The sequence below is a fragment of the Pristis pectinata genome, chromosome 9 (genome assembly GCF_009764475.1).
Source record: "Pristis pectinata isolate sPriPec2 chromosome 9, sPriPec2.1.pri, whole genome shotgun sequence".
In the NCBI taxonomy this organism is placed as follows: Eukaryota; Metazoa; Chordata; class Chondrichthyes; order Rhinopristiformes; family Pristidae; genus Pristis; species Pristis pectinata.
Window position 1 is genome coordinate 54,865,815 of NC_067413.1, and position 26,209 is coordinate 54,892,023.

The 26,209-nt window shown below is 42.1% G+C and overlaps 1 protein-coding gene across 2 annotated transcripts in view; it reads right to left on the reverse strand.

Annotated features, from left to right (window-relative positions):
* Window positions 1-26,209, reverse strand: part of itga9 (integrin, alpha 9) — a 421,660-nt gene that overhangs the window by 89,216 nt on the left and 306,235 nt on the right. The window lies entirely within an intron of this gene.

The following is a 26,209-nucleotide window of genomic DNA, read 5'->3' on the forward strand; positions in this document are numbered from 1 at the left end:
GCTTCATGGAGCCAAAGTTAAAGATAATAGAAACAAAATTCCATTAAACTTTAAACTTAGGGACTCATATGTTACAACATTTTAAGTAGTATAAGGATGCCTGGAATCTGGAATAATAGAAAATGCTATCAATATGCAGCAGATTAGTCAGCAGCTGGAAAACAATATATAGACGAATCTTTAAAGTGTTGACCCTTCATTAGGGCTGCAAACTGGATAATAGATAAACTTTTTAATTAAACTGAAAAGTCTGAAGAAAGAGGAAATGAACCAGTGTTATATTGAAAAGTCAAAAATACATGGAAACTGGTGGATGATCAATGAACCAATTACAGGAAGGGATTCAGATGCTATTTTTAATACAGAGAGCCAGGGAAGGGAGTCAGAGGTCAGTCTGCCTCTCTTTGCCTTTCCTGAATTGCTTATCAAGACAATATTGAATTGGGGGCCAAGAGAGAGAGATCTCAATTCCTGGTGAGAGACTACACATGTCCATGCTGAACTTGGTTGGTGTGCTGCCTGCTAATGCTCACAGAGCTCATGCAAATAAACCTTTACAATAAAAATGCTCTGGACAATCACCCCCAAAGTATTTGAATTACATAACATAAGATGGTTATATGTTCTGTGTACAAAATTACACATTTTCAACTTTGGTAGTGTAACATCCTCACATCCTTCTATACTTCTGCTCAGTAAAGCAAGTAACAAGATTAGAACTTCTAACAAAATATTCTATCAAAAGTTGTTGATATAACAAGGCACATAAGTTTTAAAGATAAATGCACAAACACATAATTAATCAACAGCTGTAAATTTAAACATAAATCTAGTCATTTTAATTATATCATCTACAACATTAACTTCTACAATATCTGCCCGACAATGATAGAATCATGGAGTAATGCAGCACAGAAACAGGCCCTTCGGCCCTACTTGTCCATGCCAACCATGATGCCTGCCTCAAGCTAGTCCCATTTGCCTGCATTTGGCCCAATAAACCCCTCCTATCCATGTGCTTATCTAAATGTCTTTTAAATGTTGTTATTGTACCTACCTCAACCACTTTTTCTGGCAGCTCATTCCACATGCACACCACCCTCCATGTGAAGAAGTTGCCCCTCAGGTCCCTTTTAAATCTCTCACTGCTCACCTTTAACCTATGCCCTCTAGCTATGTCCGTTCAGCCTATCTATGCCCCTCATGATTTTATACACCTCTATAAGGTCACCCCTCAATATCTTGCATTCCAAGGAATAAAGTTCTAGCCTGCCCAAACTCTCCCTATAACTCAGGCCCTCAGTCCTGACAGTATCCTCAGAAATTTCTCTACTCTCTTTCCAGTTTACTGATGTCCTTTCTATAACAGGGTGACCAAAGCTATGCAAAATACTCCAAGTGTGACCTCATCAACGTCTTGTACAACTGCAACATAACGTCCCAACATGCCCTGACTGATGAAGGCCAGTGTGGCAAATGCCTTCCTCACTACCATCTACCTGTAACGCCACTCTCAGTGAACTATGTACTTGTGATAAACCCAACAAATGCTTCTTCAATAGACCACGTATGACAAATCTCACATCCTATACTAAAGTCTTACTTTGACTATACATAACCATCAATACAGAATATAAAATACATTTAAAAAATATTAGCTGAAAACTCCAAGCTCAACACAGACCAAAGCACTTATTAATTACTACAGGAATAACAACTACTCATTCTTTCTAAAATGTCCCGAAGTATCACAGCCTCATAATAACTTAAATTTGTCTTCATGATTTCTACCTTCACATGCATTCTGAATGACATTACAACTCTTTCTTTTCTCTGCTGACCCTTTTAAAGCTGGGAATTCATCACACCTGACCTTCTTACTTTGAATGGTTTCCAGTGTATAAAACTCAAGCCAACAAGATCCTTAGCCTCTCTCCCTGCACTTTGGCTTTAGTGTACTAAGCTGACATCACTACATGTTTATATACTCTTATATCCCTTGTACTCCCTCAAGAGACTCACTTGATCCCAGCTGCCTGAGCCTGACATATGCCTCCTCCTCTCTCCTGACCAGACCTTGAATATCCCTTGTCAACCATGGTTCCCAAATTCTGCCTGCTTTGCTCTTTACTCTAACAGGAACATGCTGGCCCTGAACTCTCCCTGTCTCACTCTTAAAAGCCTCCCACCTACCAGATGTCCCTTTTCCTGCTAACAGCTTCTCATAATCAACCATTGCAAGTTCCTATCTAATATTGTCAATAGAAGCCTTGCCCCAATTTAGGACTTTAACTGGTAAACCAGTCCTATCTTTATCCATAACTAATTTAAACCTTATCGAATTATGGTCACTGGTCCCAAAGTGCTCCTCCACTGACACATCAGTCACGGTCCCTGCTCATTTCCCAAGAGGAGGTCAAGTGTAGCCCCTTCTCTCGTAGGGCCATCTACATATTGCTTGAAGAAACTTTCCAGGACTAATTTAACTGATTCTGCCCCAGTCCCTTCAGACCATGGCAGTCTCAGTCAATAATAAGGAAGTTAAAATCATCTACTATTGCAAAACTGTTATTCCTACAATTATCTGTGACTCCCCTGCATAATTGTTCCTGTAATTCCTGCTGACTATAGTACAATCCCATCAAAGTGATCAACTCCCTCTTATTTCTAAGTTCTTCCCAAATAGCCTCAATGGATGCTCCCCCTGGAATAGCCTCTTTGTACTGCCATGATGCTCTCTCCAATCAAAAGTGCAACTCCCCCTCCTCTCTTACCTCCACCTCTATCACGCTGGTAGCATCTGTACCCCAGAACATTGAGCTGCCAGTCATGCACATCCCTCAACATAATAGCTGGAGTATCCCAGTCCCATGTGCCTATGCATGCCCTGAGTTCATCTGCCTTACCTGTCTGGCTTCTTGCAGTTTAGTCTCTCAGACCTTCCTCGCTCCCTGTCCTGTTCCTGCCTAGCCTGCCAACTGGACTTGCTCACTTTAACTTCTATATTTGCTTCAATTTTCTCATTTATTACACTTGTACCTTGGTCCCCCCTCCCCCACCCACCCCCAGACTATTTGAAACCCTCTCTGGAGTAACTTGAGCAAATCTCCCTGCCAGGACATTGGTCCCCTTCCAGTTCAGGTGCAGCCGTCCCTCTTGTACAGTCACCTCTGCCCCAAGAGAGGCCAATTCCCTTAATCTGTCCTGTTAATGCTATTGTATGCCCCCTCTTAATCCCTCTAATTAATTTTTAAGTACCTCCTACGTTTTCTATATTCCTTTAAGGCCTCTCATGTGTTACCTGCTGTAAGCTTCCTTTCTTTCTTTCATCCAACCCTTGATATCCCTTGTCATCCAGGGTTCCTTGACTTGCTGCCCTTAACCTTCACCTTTTTGGGAACATGTTGGCCTTATCTCTCACTATTTCACTTCTGAATGACTCTCACTTTTCATAGAGTCATAGAGTCACAGAGCAATACAGCAGGGATAGTAGCTGCTCCCATCTTATTATATTGAAATTGGCCTTTCCTCATTTCAGGAATTTCTGGTCCATTCTTGCCCTTCTCCATAACATCCTTCACAGAGTTATGTCACTATCCCCCAAATGCTCTTGTACTGACACTCCCATCACTTGCCAGGCTACATTCCCAAAGATTTGATCTAGAACTGCCTCTTCTCCAGTAAGGACGTCTACACACTGGTTCCAAAATCGCTCCCTTTTCTCTCTTTCCTCCCATAACAACCTGGGATATATCTCTCCTGGATACGCTTTAAAAATTCCATACCTTCTACCTTTCACACCAAAGTGATCCTGGTTAATATCAGGGAAGTTAAGATATTTTTATTAGTCACATGTACTTTAAAACACACAGTGAAATGCATCTTTTTTGCATAGAGTTTTTCTGGGAGCAGCCCATAAGTGTCACTACACTTCTGGTGCCAACATAGCATGCCCACAACTTCCTAACCCGTAAGTTTTTGGAATGTGGGAGGAAGTCGGAGCACCCAGAGGAAACCCATGCAGACACAGGATCCCTTTGGCCTTTAACCTATCATTTGCACACTTCTCTGTACATTGCTTACATATCTGTGCCTCTATCTCCTGTTGATTGCTTGGAGATCTGTAGAAAATCCCCAGCAAAGTGATCACCCCCTTTTCTTTTTAGGCTTTCCCCTTATGGCCTTATTTCATGGAAACCAGCCTCCCCTCCATGGACTCTGTCTATACTTCTTGCTGCCTCGGTAAAGCAGCCAAAGACCCCACCCACCCGGCACATTCTCTCCTCTCCCCTTTCCCATCAGAAAGAAGATACAAAAGCCTGAAAGCAACTACCACCAGGTGCAAAGACAGCTTCTATCCCGCTGTTAAAAGAATATTGAATGGTCCCCTAGTACGATAAAATGGACTCTTGACCTCATAATCTACCTTGTTATGACCTTGCATCTATTGACTGCCTGCACTGCACTTTCTCTGTAATTTAAACACTTTATTCTGCATTCTGTTATTGTTTTCCCTCAAAATGATCTGTATGGATAGCATGCAAAACAAAGTTTTTCATTGTACCTTGGTACATGTGACAATAATAAACCAATTTACCATTTTGAAGAACCTTCTAAGATATCCTCCTTTCTTACTGCATTGAGGTCTCCTAGGTTAATACTGCAATGCCACCTTCTGTTTTACACCCTCTTCCCCCACCCCACCCCATCACAGCCAAATATATCTTGACCCTGGAATGTTGATTTGCCAATCCTGTCCTCCTTTCCACCAAGGATCTGTTCTGAGACCCCTGCTCTTTGTGATTTTTATAAATGACTTGGATGAAGAAATGGAAGGGTGGATTAGTAACTTTGCAGATGACACAGAGGTTGGTGGTGTAGTAGATACAGCAGAAGGTTGTCGTAGGTTGCAACAGGATATAGACAGGATGCAGAGCTGGGGGGAGAAGTGGCAGATGGAGTTCAATCCAGAGAAGTGTGAAGTGATACACTTTGGAAGATCAAACTTGCAGTGTACAAGGTTAATGGCAGGATTCTTAGCAGAGAGGATCTTGGGGTCCAAGTCCATAGATCTCTCAAAGTTGTTGTGCAAGTTGATAGGGTTGTTAAGAAGGCATATGGTGTGCTGGCCTTCATTAGCCAGGTGATTGAGTTCAAGAGCTTAGAGGTAATGTTGCAGCTCAAAAAATTCTGGTTAGACCACACTTGGAATATTGTTGTCAGTTCCGGTCGCCACATTATAGGAAGGATGTGGAAGCTTTGGAGATGGTGCAAAGAAAATTTACAAGGATGCTGCCTGGATTGTAGAACATGTCTTATGACGAGAGGTTGAGCAAGCTAGGGCTTTTCTCTTTGGAGCAACAGAGGATGAGAGGCGATTTAATATAGGTATATCACATTATAAGAGGCATAGACAGAGTGAACAGGCAGCATCTTTTCCCCAGGGTGGTAATAGCCAATACTAGAGGTTAAGGTGCATGGAGGAAAGTTCAGGGGAGATGTGAGGGGCAGGTTTTTTTCTTACACAGAGAGTGGTGGGTGCCTGGAATGCATTGCTGGGGGTGGTGGTAGGGGCCGACACGCTAGGGTCATTTAAGAGACTCTTAGATAGGCACATGGATGAAAGAAAAATAGAGGGTTATGGGAGGTGAAATAAAGAGGGGAATAGATTGAATGCGGTTAAGATTTGTATAGGTCGGCACAACATCATGTGCCGAAGGGCCTGTACTGTGTTGTACTGTTCTATGTTCTTAGTCTCTGTGATTATAATATCACAGTCCCCCATGTTAATCAACACTCTCAGTTCATCTGCTTTCCTTGTCAGACTCCTTCCATTAAAATAAATGCAGTCCAGTCTTGCATTCCTCCCACATCCTTATCAAAGTCTAGGTATGCTTTGCCTACTAGACTGACTTTACCCAGTGTAGCATGCGTAGGTTCTTCTGCTTGGCAGTTTATTAAAGAAAGTAACAAGGATAGAGCTTCTAATGCAATTGATGGTGAACAACATTAAAGTAGCAGCATTAAAGGCCGATATCAAAGGTCATGCCATAGAGTATTGATAGTTCCTAAAGACAGATAGATAGCAGAGATGGAAAAATTGAAGTCAGTCAATGAAAGGAAAAAAAATTGTACAGGCTACATCTTGAATGAAAGATCCAATACTTCAAGATTACAATCTACAATGTTGATAGATGTGTTTTGAGTAAGCATGACGTGACATTGACTTCACATTCAAAGAGCGGGGAGAACAGCACAATGGTGTAGCAGTTAATACTGCTGCCTCACAGCTCCTGCAACCAGTTCAGACCTGGCTTTGGATGCTGTCTGCATGGAGTTTTCATTTTTGCACTGTAACAGTGTGGGTTTCCCCTTGGTGCCGTGGTTTCCTCTCACATCCCAAAGACACATTGGTAGGTTAAATGGCTGCAGTAAATTACCCCAATATAGCTAAGTGGAAAAAGAATCAAAGGAGAGTTGTTGATTGGCATGTGGGAGAGAATAGCTTGCAGGGTCACAGGGAAATAAGAATGGAACGGGACTGATGGATTGCTCTTCTGGGAGTCAGCATGGATGTGATGGACTGAATGGCCTCATTCTGTGCTATTAGTTAGTTAGTAAATTAGTAAGTTAGTTATCCACTGAATAACAATAGATTGAATCTTGCTGGTAAATACCAGCAATGTCAAAAGGAGGTACCGGCATAAATCCCTGTAAGTGGAAGCAAGTTTGGGAGTTTGATAAGATATCTTTATTAGTCACATGTACATTGAAACACACAGTGAAATGCTTTTTTTGCATAGAGTGTTCTGGGGGTAGCCTGCAAGTGTCACCACGCTTCCAGCGCCAACATAGCATGCCCGCAACTTCCAAATCCATACGTCTTTGGAATGTGGGAGGAAACCAGAGCACCTGGAGGAAACCTATGTAGTCACAGGGAGAATGTACAAACTCCTTACAGAGAGTGGCTGGAATTGAAACCGAGTCACTGGTGCTGTGATAGCGTTATGCTAACTGCTACGCTACGTGCCTGCCCTGCATGTGCATCTAAATACAAAAGTTCTGAACTTATTCACAGATTCCACTGGCCAATTCAGTCAATGTTCTCCACTGCTGGATTCTGCATGGCATACAGTGGTGAAGCATAAACTTGCTGAGATTCCATAGAACTTAAATGGAGAATCTGCCCAGGCATCCAGCACCCAGTTATCAAATTTCATGTTGCTACTTATCAAATGGTGTTAATTTAACAATTACAATTATTTTCTGTTTTGGTTGGTAAATTTAAAAATAATGATTAGTTAAGCACCACTTGACTTTAAAAGAAATGCTTAGTTTTGGAGTTGTTCCATCGGATCAGTGATTGGATCTGTGAAGCAGATGGGACTCAGCCCAGAAGAATAACACAATCCCTTTAAGTTGAGTGTCAGATGGACATCAGCCTGATTCCACAAAAAGCATGGAATGTGGCTATTGAATTCATTAGGAAGTAGCTCTGGAAAAACAGTAAATGATCTGTATGTACCTGGATTGTATTAGACCTGGAAACATCAGTAGGCTCACAGTCTGCTGAGTGAGGGTTTTTATGTGCTAGAACAACTTAAACTATTAACCATGTCAGTGATAGTTGTTGATTTTGCTATTATTGTTTGCATTTCTGCCATGTATGGAATTTTTGTGAACATTCTGCCAAATTCCAAAAACTGCTAATTTTAGCTTATTAAGGGTTTCCGGTTATTAAATCAAAACAATTCCCTCATTGTCATTTTTCATGCAACAAATTCAATACATATTTGAACTTGTGTATGTTACTGCAACTGATAGCTCCATGGGGACATCTTTGAGCAATCTTTATTATTTTTCAAAGGACAACACTTGAGCGCTTGCTACAGCTTGCTCCACCTACAGCAAGGGGTAAAAACAAACCGTTAGAAGAACTCATCTAATGCAGGGTCTTGACCCAAAATGTCACCCATCCCTTTGCCTCCAAAGATGCTGCTTGACCCGCTGAGTTCTTCCAGCAGTTTGGTTTTTGCTCCAGATTCCAGCATCTGCAGTCCCTTGTGTCTCCATACAGCAAAGGGTAGCTGGACTAATCTGCAATAATGGTGAATTAAGTAGTGGATAGGCCACCTCAACAGACCAAGGACTGGATTACAAAGTGAACAGATTAAAAGCTACGAGTTATTTGCTGTTAGGAAATACCAAAGCCAAAAGGTCCCTTGTGGTTTACACAATGAGTCTTGTATTTCAAATGCACAGTTCCATGAAACCAGGGGCTTTGAAGGTCAGCTTTCATTATATAAAACTGATGCTTGGATTTCAGACACAAAGATATTCCTATTGATTGGGGGCTTGTGTCACTGCTGAATGGTCAGCAGCACCCCTAAGCGATATCAGAATGTCATCAGGAGTTAACCTGCATCAGAAAACCTACCGGATGTCAGAAAAAGGGGATCTCCAATGCTCTGGGTTGCTCTATTGTAACATGACAGTGACACAAAATCAATACTAGGAACAGATTTAGGAACAGGAGTTAGAAGTCAACACAAGTTTAGAAACGAGTGTAGAATGTAAATTTATGAGACTCCTTTCTTGTTCTCAGAACATGACATACACAAAGCAAATGAAGCGCTATTCCTGTTGAAACATAGGGAAACGTGGTAGCCAATTGCATTAAGGCTTAGATCTATAGCTATTTTATGTATCAAACCAATTCACACAAATTAAATTGCAATTGTCTTCTGTTTGTGTGGTGACAAACCAGAAGCTAATAGTGTGCACAGTAAGATTCCACTAACAGGCATGAGAGGAACCTCTGGAATAGAGAATTCTCATGATTCACCATTGCTCTTACCGAATCCTGCTACTTACTCTGTGTTGCCACATCTAAATTTGTCAAAGAAAAACAAGAAATTATAAAGCAAAATTTCTAAATTATTTTCAGCTTTTCTTGGCTCCTCCTGCTCATTTCTTTCTCTGCACAGTTTAGCTCTCTGGACGACGGGCAAAGGTAAAAGGCCACTGCTACTACAGATCAAAGAACCAACAGAACAGACAAGGACTGCAGATTAAGTGTTGCCGCAACAGCACAAAAGGTGGCAAAAAGCCTGACATAGCCACTATACACAACACTGAAAAGAATGACATGGTTTAATCGTTAATAAATACATTCAAAATCTAGTTTTAAAGCATCAGCAAACTTAGTGCTGATTGCATATCTCTGAGGTAATTTGCTATAATGCAGATTTTAAAAGAGAAATATGAACAAAAAACCTGTCCCAAAACCAATCCATAAGGTTTTATCTCTTTTTCAAAAACAACAGAAGAGATTTACTTAGTACTGTATAACTTTCTGGAGACTGACTGGAAACAACTAACCAATCAGGCACCCCCACCAACCACCCGAACTCGAACTCAACCAGCAGCTGGTTCTATTTAAGATTATCACAGGAACTACAAGAATGCTGTAGCTGAATGTATTATGCAACTTATTTGTTAACCAAGCTTTGTACAAGCCAAAAAGACATCCAGGCCAAAATCTTTGTGTAATGATTCACCCTGTTCATTTTTCATGTTCTTTTAAACTATTCTGAGTAAACACTTAGTTCTAAAACTTCAACACAATTTATGTATATTGTAACTAATGTCTTTGCAACAAAAACCTTGTTTTCAGCAAATGATCTGTTGCACAAAACAAAATGCAAAGAGATAAGCACAAATGAGCTGTTGTGCTTATCTCTTTGCGTTTTCTTTTGTGCAATACTTGTAGTCTTAAACATTTACTTAGAGGAGGCAACTTCCAGTGAGACCAGGACTGTGACTAGGGAGGCAAGATAAAACTGCTAAGATTTACGAAGTCCTGAGTTCTCTCACAAACTACATCTGGACAATGTTTTAGAGTAAAATGGCATGATAGATCTTCAAATGTTTGGGGCAGACAGTGAAACTGTGGAGTTCATATCATAAAGATTTATTGGGTGATTATGTTGTCATTGCAGCTCCATGTTATTATGGTAGCAACATTAGTTCCTTGGAAAAACTAGTTGGAATCTGATTCCCCAAAGCGTGAGCTCTGAATCTTAGTTACCAGAGAAGGCAGCAAAAAGGGTAATCGATTGGTCTTGTACACCTTGAAGTGACTGGATTTCCATGGTTGCAGGAGCTTTAGCACAAAACTAAAGTAATAGCAGTCAATGTGATTGAATCACGGAAAAATTACGACAGAGCAGGTTGCCATTTGGCCCATCATGTCTGTGCCAGTCGAAGAACTACCCAGACTATCCTACCTTCCAGCACTCGGTCACAACTCTGCAGTTCTGTGCTCTTCAAGTACACATTTGAGTATCTTTCAATTATAATGAGGGTTTCTGCCTCTATCGTCCTTTTAGGCAGTGGGTTCCTACAACTCTATGGCTAAAAAAAACCATTCCCTATCTCTCCATCTGAATTATTTTAAAAATTATTTTAAATCTCTGCAGCTGGTCTTTCCACCTATCTGTTAAGAGTAACACTCTTTCCTATTTATTCCAGCTAGATCTTACTCATCAATTAATGCTTACCTCTGCTTCTTCTGTTCCAAAGAAAACGTGCCCATCTTTCCTCAGAGCTACAGCTTTCCAGGCATGGCAACAAAAATATAATGAGGTTGCATACCTATCATTCTGCAATCTCTACCCTCTATGTAAAGTGCCATCAGTGAATGTGGGGTTATGCAAAAGTTTTCCCTCAGTACAAATCCAACCTGATTGAGGGACCTTGAGTGTCTCATTTCTATTTCTTTCAGGATGCCTCAACCTGTTCACACCCATTCCACAACGAAAATACCATTGATAAAGGTCTTGGGGTAACCAGCAATTCTAATTATTCAATAATGGAAACAGAAAATGCTGGAAACACTCAGCAAGTCAGTCAGCAACAGCAGAAAAGGCAACAGAGTCAAGGTCTCCAGGAAAGACCCTTTGTCAGGACCTGAGACCTTGACTCTATTATTCCTTCCATGAATGCTGCCTGACCTGCTGAATATTTCCTGCAATTTCTGTACTCCAGTTCTGACTAAGGGTTTTTGACCCAAGACTTTGACTCAGACACTGCCTGACACACTGAGTGTTTTGAGCATTTTCCATTTTACTTCAGGTGACCAGCATCTGCAGTCCTTTTTTTAAAGAATCATAGAGACAGTTATACAGCACAAAAACAGGTCCTTAAGTCCAACTCATTGATGCCAAGGTGCCTTCCTGAGCTGGTCCCATTTGCCTGCATTTAGCCCATATCCTTCTAAACCTTTCCTAGCCATGAAACTGTCCAAATGTCTTTTACACATTGTAATTGTATCCGCCTCTACCACTTGGCAGCCACACTTACTCTGTGTGAAAAACCTGCCCCTCAGATCAACTGTTGAAAGGTCTTGGGGTAACCAGCAATTCTTCATACACCAGGAACCGTGGTGTACAAAGGCTATAATAAATCTAGTCAAAAGGAAAAGAAAAGCTTACAAAAGGTTCAGAGAGCTAGGTAATGTTAGAGATCTGGAAGAGTATAAGGCTAACAGGAAGGAGCTTAAGAAGGAAATTAGGAGAGCTAGAAGGGGACATGAGAAGGCCTTGGTGGGCAGGATTAAGGAAAACCCGAAGGCATTATAGGACCTATCAAGTGCAACAGTGGGAAAGTGTATATGGATCCAGAAGAAGTAGCGGAGGTACTTAATGAATACTTTATATCAGTATTCACTACGGAAAAACATCTGGGTGATTGTAGTGAGGACTTGCAGCAGGCTGAAAAGCTTGAGCATGTAGATATTAAGAAAGAGGAGGTGCTGGAACTTTTGGAAAGCATCAAGTTGGATAAGTCGCCGGGACCGGATGAGATGTACCCCAGGCTGCTGTGGGAGGTGAGGGAGGAGACTGCGGAGCCTCTGACGATGATCTTTACATCATCAATGGAGACGGGAGAGGTTCCAGAGGATTGTAGGGTTGCGGATGTTGTTTCCTTATTCAAGAAAGGGAGTACAGATAGCCAAGGAAATTATAAACTAGTGAGCCTTCAGTAGTCGGTAAGATGATGGAGAAGATCCTGAGAGGTAGGATTTGCGAACATTTGGAGATGTATAATATGATTAGGAATAGTCAGCATGGCTTTGTCAAGGGCAGGTCCTGCCTTACGAGCCTGATTGAATTTTTTGAGGATGTGACTAAACACATCAATCAAGGGAGAGTAGTAGATGTGGTGTATATGGATTTCCGCAAGGCATTTGATAAGGTACCCCGTGCAAGGCTTATTGAGAAAGTAAGGAGGCACGAGATCCAAGGTGACATTGCATTGTGGATCCAGAACTGGCTGGCCCACAGAAGGCAAAGAGTGGTTGTTGAAGGGTCATATTCTGCATGGAGGTTGGTGACCAGTGGTGTACATCAGGGATCTGTTCTGGGATCCTTACTCTTTGGGATTTTTATAAATGATCTGGATGAGGAAGTGGAGGGATGGGTTAGTAAGTTTGTGGATGACACAAAGGTTGCAGGTGTTGTGGATGGTATGGAGAGCTGTCAGAGGTTACAGCGGGACATAGACAGGATGCAAAGCTGGGCTGAGAACTGGCAGATAGAATTCAACCCAGATAAGCGTGAAGTGGTTCATTTTGGTAGGTCAAATATGATGGCAGAGTATATAGCATTAATGGCAAGACTCTAGGCAGTGTGGAGGATCAGAGGGATCTTGGGGTCCGAGTCCATAGGACGCTCAAAGCAGCTGCGCAGGTTGACTCTGTGGTTAAGAAGGCATATGGTGTATTGTCCTTCATCAATCGTGGAATTGAATTTAGGAGCCGGGAGGTATTGTTGCAGCTATACAGGACCCTGGTCAGACCCGACTTGGAGTACTGTGCTTAGTTCTGGTCACCTCACTACAGGAAGGGTGTGGAAGTTATAGAAAGGGTGCAGAGGAGATTTACAAGGATGCTGCCTGGAATGTGAAACATGCCTTATGAAAGCAGGTTGAGGGAACTCGGCCTTTTCTCCTTGGAGTGACGGAGGATGAGGGGGGACCTGATAGAGGTATATAAGATGATGAGAGACATTGATTGGGTAGATAGTCAGAGGCTTTTCCGCAGGGCTGAAATGGTGGCCACAAGAGGACATAAGTTTAAGATGCTGGGGAGTAGATATAGAGGAGATGTCAGGGGTAAGTTTTTTACTCAGAGAGTGGTGAGTGCGTGGAATGGGCTGCCGGCAACGGTGGTGGAGGTGAACACGATAGGGTCTTTTAAGAGACTTTTGGATAGGTACATGGAGCTGAGAAAGATAGAGGGCTATGGGTAAGCCTAGTAATTTCTAAGGTAGGGACATGTTCGGCACAGCTTTGTGGGCCGAAGGGCCTGAATTGTGCTGTAGGTTTTCTATGTTCTATGTTCTATGAAAGTTCCTGTCTAATGCCATCAAAATTAGCCTTGCCCAATTTAGGACTTTATCTTTTTCCATAACTATTTTAGACTTATGGCCATTGGTCCCAAAATGCTCCCCACTGACACATCAGCCACTTGCCCTGCCTCATTTCCCAAGAGCAGGAGTTATTTTGATTTTCATCCTGGTTATTCAAACTATTCAACTAGCTTGACTGCTCAAGGCAGAAAGACCAACAAGGTTAACAGACACATCATCTCTTCCCCTCAGTGTTTCTCTCTCCACTAGCACAGCCTGACCTGCCGGCACGACCTATAGTTCTGCACCTTTTACATTCTGTATTCTCACTCTCTAACTGCCTTCATTTCATAATTTTTATGTTCCATTGTTCAGATTCTCTTTCTCTAACTGTCTCCATTAACCCACTTAGTAACAGCTTATCCACATAGAAACCCTGAGAGGGGGGCCAGTCCAACAGCGGCAGGGGGCAGAGGGGCTCATCCGCCTGGGAGCGAGTATATCAGTGTCCAGACTTGAAAATATGCTGGTGTTCATCGTGTACACCAGTTCATTACTTAATATACTGGAGAAGTATCTTTGAGACAGACTGCAAGTACTTGCAGTGCTTCAAGATGATGACTCACATTATTTTCTCAAGGAACTTAAGGGTGGGCAATCAATGCCAGCCTTCTCCATAATGCATGCATCGCATGAACAAATACAAAAACAAATGTGTAATTGCAAGGAACTGTTAATGATGGTGAAAGTGATACTTTTAGAAGTGATTGACTCTAAATACAGAAAGCCTCCAATGTGAAATGTGGAAATTAACCAAGTGTCACCATTTATACAATTATTATGAAGTAAAGCATTAATCCAAAACTCGACCTTTACGTTATAAAATTAATTCAGTTTGCACTCTCTGTCTTTCAGAAGTCTTCTATCTTGACAGGTAATTGAACTTATAGTGCCAACCTTCCCAGACTGATGATTTCTCCTGCAATGCAGCAGACTTTTTCTGAATGCACTAAATTTTCCCCTTCACACCATGATATTACCAACTGCTCAAAGATGCATCTGGTCTGTGATGTCACCATCCCCACTGCCACAGAAAGCAGGAACCAGCTGGGATGATCATAGCCCACAAATGGATGGTTGATGGTTGGGCATGGATGGTGGGTCAAAGGGACTGTTTCCTTGCAGTATCTCTCTATGAGGAAATGGGACAACACTGGGGAATGCAATTGGGAGTGCAACTGGCCCAGATGGAGTCCCTGGCCGTGTCCTCAGATTATGCACAGATTAGCTGGCTGGAATATTCGCAGACATTTTTAACCTCTCCCTGCTCCAATCTGAGGTTCCCACCTGCTTTAAGAAGATCACTATCATCCTGGTGCCAAAGAAGATCACCCGGTGGCTCAAACACTTATTTATTAACTTTAGCTCTGCCTTCAATACCATAATTCCACAGAAACTCATCTCCAAACTTCTGGACTCAGCAACTCCCTTTGCAACTGGATCCTTGACTCCTGACCAACAGTCTGGAATCAGCAAAGATAAGCAACAACACCTCCACAACTATCCTCAACACCGGTGCTCCACAAGGCCACATCCTCAGCCCCTTACTATAATCCCTATACACTCACAACTGCATGGCCAAATTCTGATCTAACTCCATTTACAAATTTATAGATGACACCACCGTCGTGGGCCAGATAACAAACAACAATGAGACGGAGTACAGAAAGGAGATAGGGAGCCTAGTGGCATGGTGTCAAGACAATAACCTTTCCCTCAATGAAAGCAAAATGAAGGAGCTGGTCATTGACTTCAGGATGTGGAGCAGAGTACTTGGCCCTATCAGTATCAATGGTGCCAAGGTGGAGATGGTTAAGAGCTTCAAGTCTCTAGGTGTAAACATCACCAACCATTTGTCCTGGTCCAGCCATGTGGACGCTATGGTCAAGAAAGCACATCAGTGCCTCTACAGCTAAGGAAATTCAATATGTCCCTGATGATGCTCCAATTTTTACAGATGCACCATGGTAAGCATCCTATCCAGATGTTTAACAGCTTGGTATAGCAACTGCTCTGCCCAAGATGGCAAGAAATTGCAGAGTTGTGAACGTAGCCCAGTTCGTCACAGAAACCAGCCTCCCCTCCATTGACTCCATGTACACTTCCCGCTGCCTTGGGAAAGCAACCAACGTAATTTATACTCCCAACCTGGTTATTCTCTCTTCTTTGTCCTCCCATCGGGCGGAAGATAAAACTGCTTGAGAATATGTATCACCAGGCTTAACGACAGCTTCTATCCCACTGTCATCAGACTCTTGAACAGACCTCTTATACGCTAAAGATGAACTCTTGATCTCTCCATCTATCTTGTCATGGCCCTTGCACTTTATTTATCTACCTGCACTGCACTTCCTCTTTAACTGTAACACAATATTCTGCACTCTGTTTTTCCTTTTCGTACCACCTCGATGTACTTATGTATGGAATGATTTGTCTGGATGGCATACTAACAAAAGGTTTTCACTATATCTTGGTGCATGTGACAATAATAAACTAATTACCAAATAGGGAGAGAGATGGGCCACTGAAAGTGGCCTTGAAGGGGAGGCTGACCATAGCCTGCATAGGGCAGAAATGTAGTCAGCTACAATCCTGCATTTTACAAGGTGTGGTCAGCAGCAATAAAGTTACTATTAGTTGGAATATTAAGATATAACATCTGCTATAATCAGTTATATTTTGAGTATTGACAAATTACTACATTAATTTTGCTTATGACAGAAAATGGAATGTTCCAGTATTTTAGTTTTGGTGCAATTTCAGTGAGTTAATACTAGTTACTGAATCAAGATTCCAACCAACCCTCCTATATTTTCCCCTCATTCCCAATCTTGCATCCACTTCTTTTTCAATTCATGGGTGCTCATCAGGTTTACAGAATTCTTTGCTGAACAGAAAAGAGGTTACAGTTTTATTTGTGAAATTAGGTGATCACTGGGCTAACCACCTAAAATAAATGAAGTGAAAGAAACCAGTTTCTCACTGTAAAGACACAACTTGGTGATAGAAACATGCAGGGTTTATACAAAAACATAGAAACATCTGGTTATAAGCAGTGTGAAAATAACCCTAGATTACTAATATAAAAATGTTAGTTGATTTCTGACCTCATTTCCTCAGTGATGACATGGGTCTGAACTTATACTCAACACACTGTTATTTTAAATTTGCTTTGCTAACATTACTGAACTTAGATTGTAAAATTTTGTTTCAAATATGTGAAGTGGTCTAACAGAAAAGTTGCTAAGAGGCAATGGTTCAATGATACTTTTACTGCATATCAACAGTTATATGTTTATTTAGTATCGATGGAATCCTTCTTCCTGAACTAAAACTACAAACTGTTTCCAATCCTGCTTTTTTTTAAACAGGAAGGTGACCTTGACTCCTAACATGTGTTGGAAAGGTCACACAAGCCTAACCAAATGCCTAAAGTGACCCAGTGACCTGAACAAGGCCATTTTTGATTAAAGTGCAGTTTGCCATATTTAACCCAATCTTTCCAATATAAAATGGAATCAGGAGTACTGGGGATACAAGGACATTAGTAATAGAGTCACAGAGTTATATAGCATGGAAACAGCCCCTTTAGCCCAACTCGTCCATGCCAACCAGGTTGTTTACCTGAGCTAGTCCATTTCCTCACATTTGGCCCATATCCCTCTAAACCTTTCCTATCCATCAATGAGAATAGATTGTTTTGTCCTGTGTTGCACATTTCTCCTGATAGAGTCATGGAATCATATAATACAGAAACAGTATCATGCTTCCAATTTTGAACCTCAGTATATTAATTACCATCCAATATTTTGATTGAGTGATGTGTCATAAACATTTATCACTCAAAATTAGCCCTCCAGAATTGACCCAGGTTTGAAAATTAAGATTCAACTGCAAGTAACCCTACTGAAAAATCTTACAAGTATCAAAAGAAAACTCTATCCAAATAATTCTGTCCATTAGTTGAAGAACTGATTTTGCAGATATAAAAATAAAAGCTATTTGATTGGCAGTCAAGTTTCATTCCATTGGATCGGTCGTTTCACTTTGTGATTGGTGTGGGAAGGCACTGCGTGTGAAGTGGATGTGTAGGATGACCAATGGGAGGAGAATGTAAGTGGGGCAGATGGAGAAAAGTGGTTACATTATGAAATTTCCAGGAATACATCCAAACAGAACTGGCAATCCTGCTCTAAGCAAAGTTTCCAATCCTAACTCTGGCAGATATCTGGCAGGAAGTTTGTAATGAGTGCTGTGGGTTAGGAGTGATCCATTTTTCTGATCCGTTGCTGAAATCAACCTGAAACATTGGGCCAGAATGTGTGACGAAGCAGGGGTGGTTCCACATCTCACTGCTGGCTAGTGCAGTACACACAGCAACTTATTACTGACTTCCACTCCAGGGCACTGCAGCAAGAATTGGTAACACGTTGGAGGTCAGACGTGTGCCACGAGACTCACCATTGAGTCCAGGGCCTTCCATATCTTGCTGAGCCAGAGGTCCAAAACGCTTTGTACCTGCCCCTCAGCTAATCATAGGGGATCTAGCAAAGCCCCATTCATTTGAAAACAGTCACTGACCTTCACTTAAAAGATAAGTTTTAATCTTTTTATTCACTCGGTACATTTTTAATGAATTGGGAATGCTCTAATGAGTTTTGAAATTTGTTTTTAAAAAATTTATAATTCCTACATTTTTACTTATTTAATTATTTTAAACTTTTTCCAGGGTCTCAGAATGCCATCAGGGTGACCAGTGGGTGGGGCCTTGCCTTGCACTGCCTGTAGCCTCAGTGGTCTACTGTGCCTCCTGAAACAGTCGAGGCGGTGACACTGGCAGGACTCTAGGAGCTGCACAGCCACAAAATATAAGTGCAGCTGCTGGGGGAGACTACAGGTTTGCCAGATCAAGAGTGACATGACCTCTGACTCCATTTCTTCACAGATGTTCTCTGACCTTTTTATTGTTTCCAGCGTTCTCTGCTTTTACTTCAGATCTCTGGCTTGACATGAAGACAATTTATGAATGTTGCTTGTACTCTCTGTGGGAACAATAGCCAAGTTGCCCTCTCTCCAAGCCAACTCTCCAAGTTGCCCGAGAATCAGCCTGCTTGCACTGGCTGGTGGACATAGCACAGCACTATTCAAGGTGTAGAGATCCTGCTCGACATATGTCAGAACTAATTAATAAATAAATGTAATTACTGTTCATGGAATCACTGAAACAGAGAGTAAAGGAAATCATTTGGCCCAACATGCATCTCTCATTTAAAGGGCAATCACTTTACTACCGTTCTTCAGCAAACACCTATTCCCCTGCAAATATTTCCTCTTTTAATTCATGTCTATAGCCTTCTGGAAGTTACAACATAATCTGTATTAACTCTTCAGGAGGTACATTCCAAATCACAGCAACAGACTGCACAAAAAAACCTCCATAGGTACAACTATTTTAAATATGCATTCTCTGGTTATTGACCTTTGGCCAAACAGATTTTCTTTCGATGTTTTGTGCACACCCATTAATTCTATCCCTAATCTTCAGTGCTCCCAGGAGAAAATCTCTTGCTTCTCTCGTCTCCTCACATAACTGAAGTCCCCCAAGCCTGGGAAAGCTTTCCTAAGCCTTCTCTTTGCTTTGACATGCTTCATAAATTGGGACACTATTCCAGTTGACCAGTGATTTATCCATGTTTATAAATGTTACAGAAATTCTATTTTAACATTGGAATAGTAACTAATAAACATCAACTAGAAAATGTGGATTAATAAATCTGCCCTATTAGGTCTCTTTCTTCCTGCATCCATTTTATTGTGCCTCATTTTTCCAACAAAAATGCAACTCATCATATTTCTCTGGAATAAATTTAATTTGCTTATTTTACCAGACTACCTTTATCCCCAAAACTCAATCCTTATCTTCTATATTCATTGTTAATTTCCTATGGTTCAGCATTTGGAAGGTCAAATAGGGGCAGAACATATGCAGGAAATGGTAGGGCACTAAGGAATATCATTGAGCAGAGAGACCCAAGGGTCCGAGTTCACAGTTTCCCGAAAGTGGCAACATAGGTAGGGTGGTGAAGAAGGCATAGGGGCCTAGGGACATTGAAGACATCTTCAAGAGCTGGTGCCTCAAGAAGGTGGCATCCATCACTAAGGACCCTCATCGTCAGGGACATGCCTTCTTCTCATTACTACCATCGGGGAGGAGGTACAGGAACATGAAGACACACACTCAATGTTTTAGGGACAGTTTCTTCCCCTCCGCCATCAGACTTCTGAGCATTCTATGAACCCATGAACACTACCTCGTTATTCCTCTTTTGCACTATTTTTTGGTAACTTATATTAATTTATATGTCTTGCACTGTACTGCTGCCGCAAAACAACAAATTTCATGACATATGTCAGTGATAATAAACCTGATTCTGATTCTGCAACTATACAAAACACTGGTTAGATAGAACTTGGAGTATTGTGTGCAGTTCCGGTCACCACACAATAAGACGGATGTGATTATTCTGGAGACTGTGTAGAAGAGATCTACCAGAATGCTGTCTGGATTGGAGGACTTTGGTTTTGGGGAGAGATTGGATAGACTGGGCTTGTTTTCCTTGGATTGAAAGAGGCTGAGGAGTGACCTGATAGAAGTATACAGGATTATGAGAGGCATAGATAGGATAGATAGTCAAAACTTCTTTTCCCATGGTATGGGTATCAAAAACAAGGGGATTTAAGGTGAAAGGTAGGAGTTTTAAAGGGGAACTGAAGGGTACACTTTTTTTTATATATACAGCAGTTCATATCTGGGACGTGCTGTCAGAGGAGGCGGTGGAATCAGATGAATTACTAAGTTTAAGAGGCATTTAGACAGACACTAAAGTAGGCAAGGCATGGAAAGTATTACAAGCCAGGTTGCTACTTGGTGAATGTTCCTTTAAGGCAAGACAAGTTTTTCACTGTACCTCGATACAAGTGACAATAATAATACCAATACCAACATAAAATCAGATCATAGAGTCATAGAGCAATATGGAAGTGGAGGAAGTGTTAGTGGGGGAGCATTTTGGAGATAGTAACAATAATTCCATATATTTCAATGTTGCTATGGAAAAAGATAGGGATGGACCAGAAATAAAGGAACAAGTTCATTAAATAAGGTAGGACCTGGCATATGTAAACTGAGAGCAGCCAGTTGCAGATAAATCTACATCTGCACAGTAGGAAAGATTCAAAGGAGAATCAAAAGAGAAACAGCAAGAGCTCAGAGCCAACACGTTCCTGTAAGGGTAAAAGCCAATGGTACCAAGTACAGGGAACCCTTAATGGTGAGGTTGAATAAAGAGAGAAAAGGAAGCACATGGCATGTATAGAGACATAAAGACAGTGGAGGCCTGTCAAGAGTATAAACAATGTATATGGAGGTGCTTGAAAAGGAAATTGGGAAGGTAAAGAGGTGTCATGAAATATCACTGGTGGACAGGATTACGGTAAATCCAAAGGCTTTTTATATTAAGGGCAAAAGAATAACCAGGGAAAGAGTAGGGCCCATAAGGGACAACACAGGCAATCTGAGCGTGGAGCCAGTAGGTATAGGAGAGATCCTAAATGAATACTTTTCATCTGTATTTGCAATGGAAATGGATTTTGTCACTGGGGAACTCAGTGAAAGGTTAGGTGAAATTCTTGTGCAAGTCTCTATAAATAAAGAGGAGGTACTCAGTGCCTTAGCAGGCTTAAAGGCAGATAAATCCCCAGTACTGGATGAGATTTATCCCAGGTTGCTCTGGGATGCAAGGGAAGTGATTGCTGTGGCTCTGACTGAGATTTATAAATCTTCGCTGACCACAAGTGAGGTACCCAATGACTGGAGGATGGCAAGTGTCGTTCCTCTTTTCAAGCAGGGCAGCAAGAAATAACCTGGTAATTACAGACCTATCAGCCTAACATCAGAAGTCGGGATGTTGTTGGAAAAAGCTCTGAGGGACAGCATTAGTACTCATGTGGAAAGGCAGGGACTAATCAGAGCTGGCCAGCATAGCTATGTCATGGGCAAATCCTGTCCAATCTGATTGAATTTTTTAAAGAGGTAAAACAATGCATTAATGAAGATAGTAGAGTAGATATGGTTTACTTGGACTTCAGTAAGGCCTTTGACAAGGTCCCACATGGGAATCTGGTCCAAAAAGTTAAGGCACATGGGGTCCAGGGCAAGTTGGTAAACTGGATCCAAAATTGGCACGGTGACAGGAGACAGAGGGTTGTTTTTTGTGATTGGATCCCTGTAACCACAGGGATTGGTGCTGGGACCCTTGCTGTTTGTGAATGACTTGGATGTGGATGTTGGAGGTACGATCAGTAAGTTCGCAGATGGAAAGGTGGAGTTGTTGACAGGGTGGAGGGTAATCTTAGGGTGATAGCAATGCTTTAATGAAATGAGCTGAGAAGTGGCAGATGGAGTTTAATCCAGATAAATGTGAGGTGATGTGTTTTCGGAGAACTAATGAGGTGAGGACAGACACCATGAATGATATGGTTGGAGAACGTATTGAGCAACAGAGATACATTGGTGTACAAGTCCAAAGATCCTTGAAGGTGGCAATGCAGGTAGTTAATGTGGTTAAAACACATATGGAATAGTGGCCATTCGTAGTCAGGGCACTGGACACAACAGCAGGGAGGTTATGCTCTAGCTTTATAAAACATTGGTCAGACGGCAGCTGAAGTACTAAGTGCATTTCTGGCCACCACACTCCAGGAAGGATGCGATAATGCTGGAGAGGGTGCAGAGGAGATTCACCAGGATGTTGCCTGGGATGGAGTGTTTCAGTTATGAGGAGAGACTGGAAAGGCTACGTCTGTTTTGCCCGGAGTGGAGGGTATTAAGAGGGGGCATGATTGAGGTATATAAAATTATGTAGGGTACAGATAGGGTAAACTGCAGGGAACTTTTCCCCATATCAGAGATGAATATAACTAGAGGACATAGATTTAGGGCAAGGGATTAGAGATTTAGAAGGGATCTGAGGGGGGCCTTTTTCACCCACAGAGCAGTGAGTACCTGGAATGCAGTGCCTGAGATAGTGACAGAAGCAGAATCACTGACAGTATTTAAGAAGTGTCCAGGCGAGCACCTGAATCACAAGGTGTAGAAGGCTATGGGCCAAGTGCTGGAAGATGTGAAATACAGATGGGTGCCCACTGGTCAGCATGGACGTGGATTTCTGGAGCAAATGAATTTCTGATTCAATGTCACCGAAAAAGATTGCAACATGAGTAGCAGATGATTCTGTAAAATATGCAGAAGTGATTTTGTCAAGAAATGTATTCATAGCTGGGATGTATGGTGTAATCAGCCTTTAAAGGTGCTTCAGCCTTTAAAGGGACACCCTCCATGGCAGTCCAGTAGAAATAACATTTTATGGTTCAGGGAGAGGCAGCAGAGGGAAGGGAGTGAGTCCCCATTTCACAAACAGGGACACTGAAATACCAGTCAATAAAATAACTTTAAGGAAGTAGACAAAACAGGAAGCATTCAAGGGCAGCCACTTGTCAGGGAGGACAAGATGCAGTTAGTCACTTGACTCAGGAGTAAGATCCGTGGAACAATGGAGCAATGCTGGAAAAGGTACCATGCCTTATTTAAGTTATTGAGTCACACAGCACAAACACAGCTCACCACATTCATGTTCACCATGTTACACTTACTATACTAATCCCCTGTACCAACACTAGGTCCATAGCCTTCTATATTTTGCCAATTTAAGTACTCACCTAGATACTTAAATGTTGTGGTGTCAGGCCTTTCAAATGCAAAACTCAAACATTTCCCAACATGAGTGCAGGGAATGTGCACGTTGACTTAAGTTAATTCAAAAGCAGGATCCCTCCCTAATCCACATGGCCCGATACAGAGAGATCAGGAACTCAGCCGCCATGAATAGGAGATCCAATTTATTTGTAACTGCGGTAAAGCACTTCAAGACAGATGCCAAGCAGAAAACCTGTAGGACAAACTACCGAAAACAGTTTAAACGAAAGGATGCTTCTACATGCACCCAAGAAAAAAAGTTTGAGTTCTGTTTTTTAAAAGCTTGTTACTTTATGTATGGGACAATGCCTTAGCAGGGATGTACATGTGTAGATTTGTCAAAAATTTGAAGAAGCAGCAGTCTTTGGAAGTCTAAAACTTTTGAGATAGAGTCATAGAACAATACAACAGAGATACAGGCACTTTGGCCCAACAAGTCCATGCCGCCCACATTATCCACCCAGCTAGTCTCAATTTCCTGCATTCAGTCCATATTCCTCCAGGTCCTCCCCTCCATGTACCTGTCCAAGTGCTTCTTAAATGATACTATTGTACCTGCCTCAGCCACTTCCTCTGGCAGCTCGTTCCATATACTCACCACCCTCTGCGTGAAAAAGTTACACCGCAGATCTGTTTAAATCTTTCCCCTCTCACCCTAAACCTGTGCACACCTAGTTGTGGACTCCCCTAACCTGGGGAAAAGTCTGTTACCATCCACGTTATCTAAGCCTCTCATAATTTTAAACATTTCCATAAGGTCGCCCCTCATTCTCCTACGTTCCAAGGAAAGAACCTGGCCTGGCTAACCTCTCCCAATAACTCAGGCCCTTTAGTCCTGGCAACATCCTCATAAATCTTCTCTGCACTCTTTCCAGTTTAACCAAAACTGTGCACAGTACTCCAAGTGCTGCCTCACCAATGACTTATACAACTGAAACATAATGTCCCAACTCCTATATTCAATGCCCTGACTGATGAAGGCCTCACCACCCTGTCTACCTGTGATGCCGCTTTCTATGAACTACGCACCTGTACTCCTAGGTCCCACTGTTCCATTGCACTCCCGAGTGCCTGACCATTCATAGTATAAGTCCTGCTCTGGTTTGACTTTCCAAAATGCATCACCTCAGCTGTATTGAAATCCATTTGCCACTCCTCAGCCCACTTCCCTAACTGATCAAGATCCCCCTGTAATCTACGATAACCATCACTATCAACAACACCTCCTAATTTTGTGTCATCTGCAAACTTACTGATCAAGCGTTGTGTGTTCACATCCAAATCATTTATATAAATAATGAATGCCAAGGGTCCCAACACCGACCCCTGTGGCACACCACTAGTCATCGGTCTCCATTCTGAGAAACAACCTTCAACCACCACCCTCTGCTTCCTACCTCCGAGCCAACTTTGAACCCACCTAACTAGCTCTCCCTGGATTCCATGGGACCTAAGCTTCCAGACCAGCGTACCATGAGGGACCTTCTCAAAGGCCTTGCTAAAGTCCAAATAGACAACATCCACTGCCTTAGAATCATTTGCCCTTTTGGTTACTTCTTCAAAGGACTCCAAAAGGTTTGTCAAACATGACTTCCCACACACAAAGCCATGCTGACTCCTCCTAACCTGATTCTGTCTATCCAAATGTTGGTAGATCCTGTCCCTCAGAATTTCCTCCAGTAACTTCCCCACCACTGATATCAGGCTGACCGACCCGTAGTTCCCTGACTTGTCCTTGCTCCCCTTCTTAAACAATGGAATGACTTTAGTCACCTTCCAGTCTTTGGGAACTTCACCAGTGGCTAACGATGAAGCAAACATCTCTGCAAGGGCTTCTGCAATTTCTTCTCTTGCCTCCCACAAAGTCCAAGGATGCACTCGGTCAGGCCCTGGGAATTTATCCACCTTAATGCGCTGTAAAGCTGCAAATACCTCCTTCATGTCAATATGAATTTTCTCGAAAACATCTCCACTTGTTTCCCTTATCACTTGAGCAGCCATGATTTTCTCCCCAGTAAACACAGAGGAGAAATATTCGTTAAAAATCCCACCCATCTCCTGCAGCTCGAGATATAGACGGCCCTGCTGATCTCTAAGGGGACCTACTCTCTCCCCAGCCACCCTTTTACTCTTTATATAGTTATTGAACATCTTGGGATTTTCCTTAACCTTACCTGCCAGAACCCTCTCCTTGCCCTCCTGATTCCCCTCTTAAGAGTATTTTTAATCTTTTAATAGTCATCAAGGGATTCACTCGTCCCCAACCTCTTAAACCCAATGTATTCTTCCTCCTTTTTTCTTGACCAGAGTCTCAATATCTCTCATCATCCAAGGTTCCCTAAACTTGCTAGGTTTACCCTTCATCCTACCAGGAACATGCTGCCCCTGGACTCTTAATATGTCACACTTAGAAGCCTCCCACTTGCTATTCATTCCTTTCCCTTCAAACAGGCTCACACAATCAACCTCTGCTAGGTCCTGCCTAATTCCCTCAAAATTAGCCCTGTTCCAGTTTAGGACCCTAACCTGTGGACCTGTCCTATCCTTTTCCATCACTATCTTGAAATTAATAGAATTATGGTCACGAGAGCCAAAGTACTCCCTGACAGCCACTTCTGTTACTTGCCCTACCTCGTTCCCACAGAAAAGGTCTAGTATTTCACCTTCCTGAATAGGTTCCTCTATATATTGACTCAGGAAACCTTCCTGGACACATTTCACAAATTCCATTCCATCCAGGCCCTTAATGCTGTGTGGCCCAGTCGATACCGGGGAAGTTAAAATCTCCCACTAATACAACCCTGTAATTCTTACCACTACGAGCAATTTCTGTACACACCTGCTCCTCAAGTTCCCACTGACTATTCGGGGGGGGGGGGGAGGGGTCTATAATACAGCCTCACAAGACTGACCCTCCCCTTCT